Source organism: Nannospalax galili, unplaced genomic scaffold, assembly GCF_000622305.1.
Source record: "Nannospalax galili isolate Female #2095 unplaced genomic scaffold, S.galili_v1.0 scaffold1348, whole genome shotgun sequence".
NCBI classification, from domain to species: domain Eukaryota; kingdom Metazoa; phylum Chordata; class Mammalia; order Rodentia; family Spalacidae; genus Nannospalax; species Nannospalax galili.
In genome coordinates, this window is record NW_008357640.1 from 305,375 (window position 1) to 314,615 (window position 9,241).

Below are 9,241 nucleotides of genomic sequence, written 5' to 3' on the forward strand. Positions count from 1 at the left end.
CAACTCTGACACATTTGGCTTCTGAAATACTTCTCACTAAATGACACCAGAGCATCACATCCTTTGCTGATTACCCATTGGATTCTGGGAAGAAGTACCAATCTACTCCACAGCTCCTTAACCCATCTCCCTCAGATTTTATGGGCTCCTAAACTTATGTCCACATGTAAGAGAGGGAGTAGATCATAACTATGTAGGGAGGGAAAAGTGTATGTATGCCCATATTTGCATGTTTCTACATAGGCAAAAATTCAAGTCTGCATGACCCTCCATTAGTGTGAGTATGTGCATGTCCAATGGTGTGTTCCCCACACTATCTCTCCTGAACATCTTTATGTTCTCATGACTGGTTCTGTCTATTTATGCAGTGTGTGACTTTGACTGAGCCTATGTGGTAACTGCCATGAATGTGCTTGCCTAGGATTATATCAAAGGAGAAGCTTGTGCTGGCTCCAGTGTACATGGTGAACACTGTCTGAAATCATGGAAGGCTTCAATACTTTGCATGTCTTCCATGCACAGAAGCCATGCTAATCTTCTTTGTAGTTTTCTAGTTTTAGTATATGCACTGGCAAAGCAAGAAGTAATCATGTTGTTTTTACACTTATAATGCAGATACGTATGAAAATCATCAAATTGTATAACTCAAAATATACTGTTACATATTTCCAAGTCTCATAGTCGATTTGCATTTGAATTTTCTTCTTTGCACATTCATATTTGTGAGTGACTATGGAAGAAGTGCTGAGTTGTAGAACACCTGCCTAACAGGCCTGAAGCTCTAGTTTTAAAGCCACAAAACCATCTGATGGTGGACACCTGCCACCAGAAAGGATCTTCACAGTTACCAGTGATGGTCTGTGTTTCTCCTTAGTGTACATCACTGTGTCCAGTGAGAGGGACTAAACGTTGTGAGAGAGTCTTCACATTTTCATATCTGTGACTGATGCAGAAAAATAACTACTCACAGACTATTTTTTTCCAGTGTTGTCTCACTGGCCTGTAACTTCTCAACTTGTCTAGGTTGGCTTTCCTGTGGGCTTTGGAGGTCTGCCTCACACTGTCTCCCTAGTTCTGTGGATACTGTGGTATAACATATATTACCACTCCTGATGAAAAAGCACATGGTACTGGCACAAACATATACACAGAGATAATGGAATAAATGAAGAATTCAGATATGAGTACAAAGAACCACACAACTCCAGCTACATGGTCTTTGACAAAAATGCATAAATATATACTGGATAAAAAACAGCATCTTCAAGAACTGACACTGGAAACATGAATTTCAATATGCAGAAAAATGAAGCTAGTTCCCTACCTCACACCTGGCCAAGTATTTAATATAAGACATGCTACCCTAAAATTGCTGGATGTAAAAGTGGGAAGTAAACTTAGGTTTATAGGCACAGGTGCAATCTTTCTGTATAGTAATTTCATAGTATAGGAAATAAGACAATCAATTAGCAAATAGGACCTTATGAAACTAAAAAGCTTCTGAACAGGAAACGAATCTGTCAGTTGCCTGTGGAGGCAGCCAATAGAATGGAAGAAAATCTTTATCACCTATAAATATGACAAAGGATTAGTGTCTAGATAATGTAGAGAACTAAGAAGACTAAACATTAAGAAAGCAAAAACCCCAATTAAAAATGAGCAATGTAACTGAAGAGAAATAAAAATCTATAAAGGAGAATTACTAATGGCAAGAAACACCTAAAGGTGTATTCAACATGCTTTGATATTGGGAGAATGCAAATTAAGAGTATGTAAAGATTCCGTCTTACCCCAGAAAACCACCACCAGGAAAACAAATGGAACTTTTGTGTTGAAAGGGGGACACTTAGGCACTCTTGACAGTGTCCGAATTAGTGCAACCACTTTGGAGAGCAGTCAGGAGGTTTTTCAAGAAAGCTAGAACTAGAATGACCATATGACCCAGCCATACCTCTTGGATAGAGTCCTGGGAGCTCTCAGTTCCTTAGATCCCTGTGCTTCCCACATGATGACAGAGGTAAGTATTGTGGTGATGCTTCCAGGGGCATAGTGAGGGCTCAGTCCCATGGAGCACTGACTACAGACATTTCCCATCAGCTCTATGATGCGAGGACCTCAGGTATCCTCCTCCCTATGGCCCTATTTTCTCACATAGGATGTCTTCTTTGATGGCAGCAGCTGGGAGGATCTGGAGGGACAAAGAGGTGTCATTTGGCAGTGAGACTCAGGAGTCAGGTGGGAATCTGGTGACTGGACATTAGTTACCTCTTCTGAGGACCTCTTTGCCTGGACACTGGCTCCTCAGCTTCTGCAGCTTCATGTGCATCACTGGTTTTCCTCTGGGCTGCAGGAGAGAGAAGAGCCTCAGCCAGGAGGGTGGGAAGTTCCTCCCCCATAGCATGTGAATGTAAGGAAGGAAACTTTATCCCATTTGGGGCAAGTGTGCAAATATTCCAGGAAATGAAAGCTCACAGAATCCCTGAAATTTGTATATGTACTGAGATCACGAGTTTCCAATCTGGGATTCTTCAGAAGTGCTTCTCTGGTGACCTGCCCAAATCTGGTTGGTTTCCCAGGAATTGCTGCCTTGAGCCCCTGTTTGAATGATCCACAGGGGAACCTGTCACCTAATGGGAACCAGGTTACCCACATATTATTTATTCACCGTCTTTCTTGTGCATTCCCTGACACCTAACCACAGGAAGAGAAAGATGAGGAGAAACAGTAGCAGGAGGAAGGCCAGCGAGATGGACATCAGAACCTTCTGGTATCTTTCCAGTCCTGTGGCACAAGTGACAGAGTGAGAACAGTACTGATGACTTCAGCACCTACTGTGTGCCAGGCCCCCGCTGGATCTCTGCATTCACCACCTCCCACCCTCACAATCATACAGCACTAAATCATCTAAACATTCAATCCACCCCATCAAGTTCACCGGGCCTAGGGCCCAGATGGAAAACTTAGAGCTGTGGTCATCCCAGGGGATCTGAGTTCTAGCCTTGTTCTCTCCACCAGAACTGAGTCCCACGTTCTGGATGAAAGGATCCCCAATGCCCTGCCCTGGCCCTGTGACCCACCTCTGCAAATTGTAACATGACTGTGGCAGAGAGTGTGTCCACTTCAGGTTGTGGGTTCCTCCCCTGGAAGGAGAGGTCACAGTCAAAGTCAGCACTAAAAGGGTCTCTGAGGTTAGGGGAAAAGCCATTTTCACTTGGAGAAACTGAGTCCCATGCAGGGGAGGGATTTGTTCAATACAGCATTGCCAGAAGAGTCTACACCCACCCCATAACCACCTCTGGTCCCCCTGAATCCAGCTTCCTACAGTCCCCATTTAACATTCTGGTGACTTGACTCCATGGGGGTGAGTGACTGGCTCTCAGGTCCTCATGGTGGGTTGGAAAGATGGAAGTCGGGACTCCCCACTCTCCACTTTGGCCCAGCTGCTCCTCCCCCAACCTGGGACCAAACACCTGTCTTTGCTTCTGTGTTCCCTCTTGCAGCCCAGTCACCAAGGCTGCTTGGATCTCTTTTGGGGTCTCTGATTTCTGGGCTCCTGGACACACACTTAGCTTACACAGGAACCAGGACTTAGATGAGGTGAGAGTTTTCAGGCAGATCAGTGATGCCACAAAATGAGGACAGAAGCCCCGGACACTCACCAGCTTTTGTGATGGGCCCTGTGTTCAAGGTGCTATTTCCCACAAAGGGTCCTAGGAAAGAGAACAAGAGGAGGGTTAAGGGTAGAAACTGACCATGGATATGTAGTTGCTTTTCACTGTCCCACATCTGCCCTGTGGCCTCTTGGAGAACCTTCTGCTGCCCACATGGAACTTTCTAGATTCCACTAATGGAGATGGGATGGTTATTCCCTGAGGGACTCCCATTGGTGTCTGCAACTCTGAGGGGGGAGTCTTTTGTCTGTGATTTCCTATGACCTCTAATCTCATCTTAGCCAAGGCCTCTCCTGGAGGCAGGATCCCGAGACACCCTTTGAGCTCATGAGGTCAGGGTCCTCCTACATGATACCACAGGCTTCACAGGGGTACTGGGGTAAAACAATAGCTAGGGGGATGAACCTTGAGAACCCTAGCACCTGTAGCTCCCACCAAAGTTTGAGGTCAAAGCTCTGTGTCCCAGTTTGGGACCTCGACCAGAGATGTTGTGGGGATTTGCTGCTCCTTCCGTGATCTGAAATAACATGTTCCTCCGGATCCATGACAGACAAAGCAGGGTCCATTACTCACTTTAGGACACAGTGGACCCAGTCTTCACAGAGAGAGAGAGAGAGAGAGAGAGAGAGAGAGAGAGAGTGTGACAGAGAGCTGCCCTAGAGAGACGGATGGGTGAGGTTCTGTGCTCTTTCTTCTGAGCTGAGACCTTACTAAATCCTGACTCTGAGGACCTGAGACCATCTGGTTTCTCTGATTCTGCACCTACACAGTTCTGCTGTCTTCGCTTACACCACCAAACTTCACAGATATCAATCCCTGGAATTCCCCGGTAGGCCCTGTGGTTTGTGGTTACTTACTGGACCTACTGTGCTCTTGACCTGTGATTTGTATGTCCAAAGTTCACGTGAAAGGGGAATGACAAGTCTGAGGAGAGGCTGAAGTTACCATAGCCCCTGTACCAGATTCCAGTGCAGCCACTCATGGGCCCAGTGGAAATCTGGCCTAAAACTGAGCAGTTCCAAGACTCTGGGAGAGGTCAGTTTCCTCCTCTTTTTACAGAGCAAATCTGCTGTAGCTCATGTTTGAGCAACATTTGAGAATCAGAATCTCTCCAGGGTCCAGGAGAGGTCCTGGTTGGGTCAGTGGCAAGGGCTTCTTTGAAAACCCTGCAGGGAAGATGGACTGGTGGATTAGCATCTTGCCCTTGTCATATTCCTGACCTGCTACAAGGTCTGGATGAAGGGTGGGATACATCCCAGTCCAGGGTATTCCCAGCCCATCATCTCACCAAGGCAGAACAAGGCTGTGAATATGGGGGTCATGTGGTCTCCTCATCCTGGCTGCAGCCTTTTAGATATTTGGGTGCAGTGCCTTGCCCAATGGGCAGATACCAAGATTGTAGCTTTTGGAGACTGCGTCTTCCCTTCTGCCAGGAAGCTGTCTCTCAGCAGACCCACAGAAAGAGGGACTGCCCTCCGCAGGGGATGACCTCCCCTTTCCCTGTGCGGGATTTCACCAGGCTCTAGACTCTGTCTAGAATCAATATCTAGACTCTCCCCTCCTTTCTCTCTCTTGAAGACAGGGCCTCATGAACTACAAGTAAACATGTTTCTCCTCCATCGATCTCCTGCATGCTGGCACTGCAGGCCTGTGCCTGGCTGTCTTCTCTTCTTACAGAAGTGGAACCTCCCTCAAATGTGCCCACATCTGCCTGAACTGTGTTTACCTCAACAAGGGCCAGGACTTAGCTACAATCGACTTGATGCCTTCCACCAGCACCTTCCAGCTGAGAGTGGCTCAAGGTTGTTCTTTCTGTCTCAAAGACTGCCTGCTGGTTCACCTCACTCGTTCACCCAGACTGCCATCACATTGTCACAGGGTCCTTACCACAGCCAGTCCTCTCCACAGCTCTGGTTCTACTTTTCAAAATTTGACTACTTCCTAAAGGAAAAATTTATGTTGTAATGAGCTTTTGCTTATGGGTTACTAGAGGACATTGGTGACCACAGCAGTCATGATGGTGGTGATGGCTACTCAGCTTAGAACACATGTTGAGTGTGTTACAGGAGGAAGTGCATGGATGTACCATGATCACCGTAACACTTTCCTGGTGTGAATATCCACATTACTGAGCAAAGGTGTTCCCTGGTATTAGAGCAGTAGGTCCAGACCCAAATGTATTTTTCTTCTTTTTACACTTTAATTCAAAGCTCATAGAAATCTCTTCTTCTGTATCTGTTTTTGTTTGTCATAAGGACAGACTGTTGACGAACACAATTTTCACTGAGAAGAATTTCGACTACATCTTAGGTAATTCAGATGAGACCTTAGGGTTGTCTACAGATGGATTTTTGAATAATTGGACGAGTTATGTGGAGAGAACCTACAACTGCATTAGCAGAGCTAAGTGGGCACCTGTGGTGAGGGCTGGAAAGGTCAGAATGACCACAGAATGCAGATAGGGGAAGCTGTGCTCATGAGGTTACAGTGAAGTAGAAAACTCCCTTGTGGAGTGTTTCAGTGGCTCACCTTTTATACTATTTGTAGGGCCCTGGGGATTTGTTTTACTGTTTTTCTAGTATATGAATCAATAATTATGAGATTTGTGTTTGTAAAATTACCCATGCTTTCAATCCACTTTAAGTTTATAAAATGACATTTCAATGTAACTTTATATATTTTATTGAATTTATGGCATTTTCATGCAATGTATTTGTACTGTATTCAGATTTCCTTCCATAGAGCTGATATGGGACTTGTCCTCTGTCACTGTGCTGTGTGAGTTCAGCTGAGTAGCTGACCAACTGTCCTCAAAACTCTGTTTCCATTTGGTCATCCTCCACCTCTGGCTCTTACAAACTTTCCAGCCTCACTTCCACACACACCGGTCCCTGAGCCTTGGAGAGTGTGAAGAAGGAAGCTTGCTGGTGAGAGTTCAGAGATGCACTAACCTATGTGCATAACAATAAGTCATTATGTGTCTGGACTCGGGTTTGCTTTGCTTAGCAGAGGACCTGCTGGCTTCGAGGCAGAGGGCCTGATCGGGGACAGAGTCATAAACTCTGGGACCTCTGTCTTCCCAACAGGACAATTTATTTTAAAATTCAGAGGGTTTTTATACATCCAAAGGAACTAGAAGTCACATGGGATATGGCAGTCACATACAAAGATGTAGGGTACAAAGAAAAGGGACATTTAGTCTCATAGTTGGTGCCAGAAGGATTCTTAAACTTTTACTCAAGGTTATCAATGCCCATCCAGTAATTTATTGGCCACAATGTTTTCTTTCTTAGAGAGTTACATTGAAAGATTTAGGGCCCAAAGAAACAGGACATATAGCCTTTTAGTTGCCACCAGCAGGATACTTAAACTTTTACTCAAGTCTACCAATGCACATCCAGTAATTTATTGGCCACCATGTTTTATTTCTTAGAGCTAAAAGCATGGTGAACTTTTAGCTTTTAGCTCAGGAGTAAACCTTTAACTTGGCCTAATCTCTTAGCCAGGGATAGTTGAGTTATTTGTTCAGGACAAGTTGATGAGCTAAGGGTTGTTGACCAAGACGCTTTCCCACAGAGCAGGGAGCCTGCACTTTTATGACCAGGATGCTTCTTCCTGCCAGTCTAGCAGTGTTTTTCAATACAGGGATTATCAGAGCCACTGTTTTCAGTGCCCCTCCCTTTAGCAGAGAATGCAGCCTGGACCTGTAGGTTTTATGCTCACCTCACCCTAGGGCCTGGCATCCTGGCTTCCTGCACTGTTGAGCAGTAGGTGTGTTCCACAGCTGAACTTTGTAGTCACAGTATTATTAATCGAAATTATAATACAGTGCATAGCCGTTGGAGCTCCCAAAAGAAGAAGTACACCAATCAATAGGGCTTAAAAATGGAGTAAGCCATTGGAGCCATTTTGGCCAAGGTATAGAAAATTCAGACATCTTACCAATTTCCTTTTGTAAATCATTAATCTGTTGGTCTATACTATGTGAAAAATCAGACAAATTAAAACAAGACATTCCTGGAAAATTTTCATATCCCACATGATTTTGTTAACAGTAGATAGTCTATAGTAGCTCTATTTTGCAGCACAGCAGTTCTTAGTTCTCCCACTTCCTGATTAATTTCTCCTAGTATTTTTGCAATTATATTTGCTTTTTTACTACTTATACAAGCAAATTTAGATATCTCATTTTGCAATCCAGTTACCAAACTAGGTATAGGGAGTAAAACGACGGAACTAACAGCTACAGCTTTTGGGTCAAGTAGCTTGAGAGAATCATCACAGTCTTCAGGTAAATATTTACACATTATTTTTACAGGAGGGGTTATTAGCAAAGGCATTATATGTCCTATAGCACATAATCCTTGATATCCATAAGGCAGTGCTACACAGGTTTCATTATTGCAAAAGAAGGTTCATCCTACAGGGAATTGTTTCCCTTGCTTAAAGGTATGATTAGAGGTGGTATTGCAGTGCAAGGGAATAAACTTACAATAAAAAGACAAACAGTGATTAACAATAACGTGAGATACAGGTAAGTCTTTGATAATCTTATCAACACATTGTGTTTGACTTTCTATATTGCCCCTACTTATCTGTTTATAAAGATCCATGTGTACCCCAATTCCTATTAGATTTTTCTTTAACAATCCTGGTATAGAAGGGTCTCCTCATATACAGAAACTCTGTTTATTATAAGCCTTTTGTGCAAGACCAACCCATAAATTCCCATTCAAATCATTAGATATGGACAGGCTGATTCATTGCAAATATGTGGCTGATCTAACTACTTCAATATTTTTAAAAGGTCTCTTCTGGTTTTCTACATAGCTATAACTTCCAGTATTTTCTAAGGTCAGTGCCTCTTTTAAAATACTGAAATCATGCTGGTTTTTTAGGCTCTGGTCAGTAGCATTTTTCCAACCTAAAAATCCTCCATCCATTTGGCTATATTTCCTCCATTCATCCTTTTCCCATATGATGGGTCCAGGTGGCCATGCACGGTTTTGACTAATGTTGATCCTAAAATAGGTATACCATTAACATTAGTATTGATGACACACATTTCAGCTTTTACGCTATTCACAGTCAGTATAGTTAGAACACAGACAAGAAGAACTTCAGGTTTAGAGATATTTTGGCCCTGGCGATGTCCCAACTCCTGGGCATCGTTCATCAGGTTCTTAATCATTCCCCAGGTCACAGGAGGCTGTGTCTTCTTTTGGGGTCTCCTTTTCCGCTTCCCCAGGGTCAGTGCAGCCATCTTTGCTGTGGGGGCTTAGGTTGAGTGATCTGACATATCTGAGTGGCACCCATCAGGGGAAGGATTATTTTCTACAAACTAGCATGACAAGGGGATCTGATCAGCTGAAGGGGAGATAATTGCTCTGTCCACAGTGAAGCAGAGGTCTGAGAGTGTCAACTGTTTCAGGCAACAGTTGTTGGGACCCAGGTTTGCTTTGCTTAGCAGGGTACCTACTGGCTTGGGGCAGAGGGTCTGATCAGTGACAGAGTCAAACTCTTGGACCTGTGTCTTCCCAACAGGATGATTCATTTTAGAATTCATATGG

General features: G+C 44.1%; 1 non-coding gene across 1 annotated transcript; it reads right to left on the reverse strand.

The window, feature by feature from the left end:
- Positions 1-477: 477 nt before the first annotated feature.
- LOC115068007 lies at positions 478-580 on the reverse strand. Its single transcript, XR_003847374.1, has one exon. It is a non-coding gene; the product is annotated as a U6 spliceosomal RNA (small nuclear RNA).
- Positions 581-9,241: the final 8,661 nt, after the last annotated feature.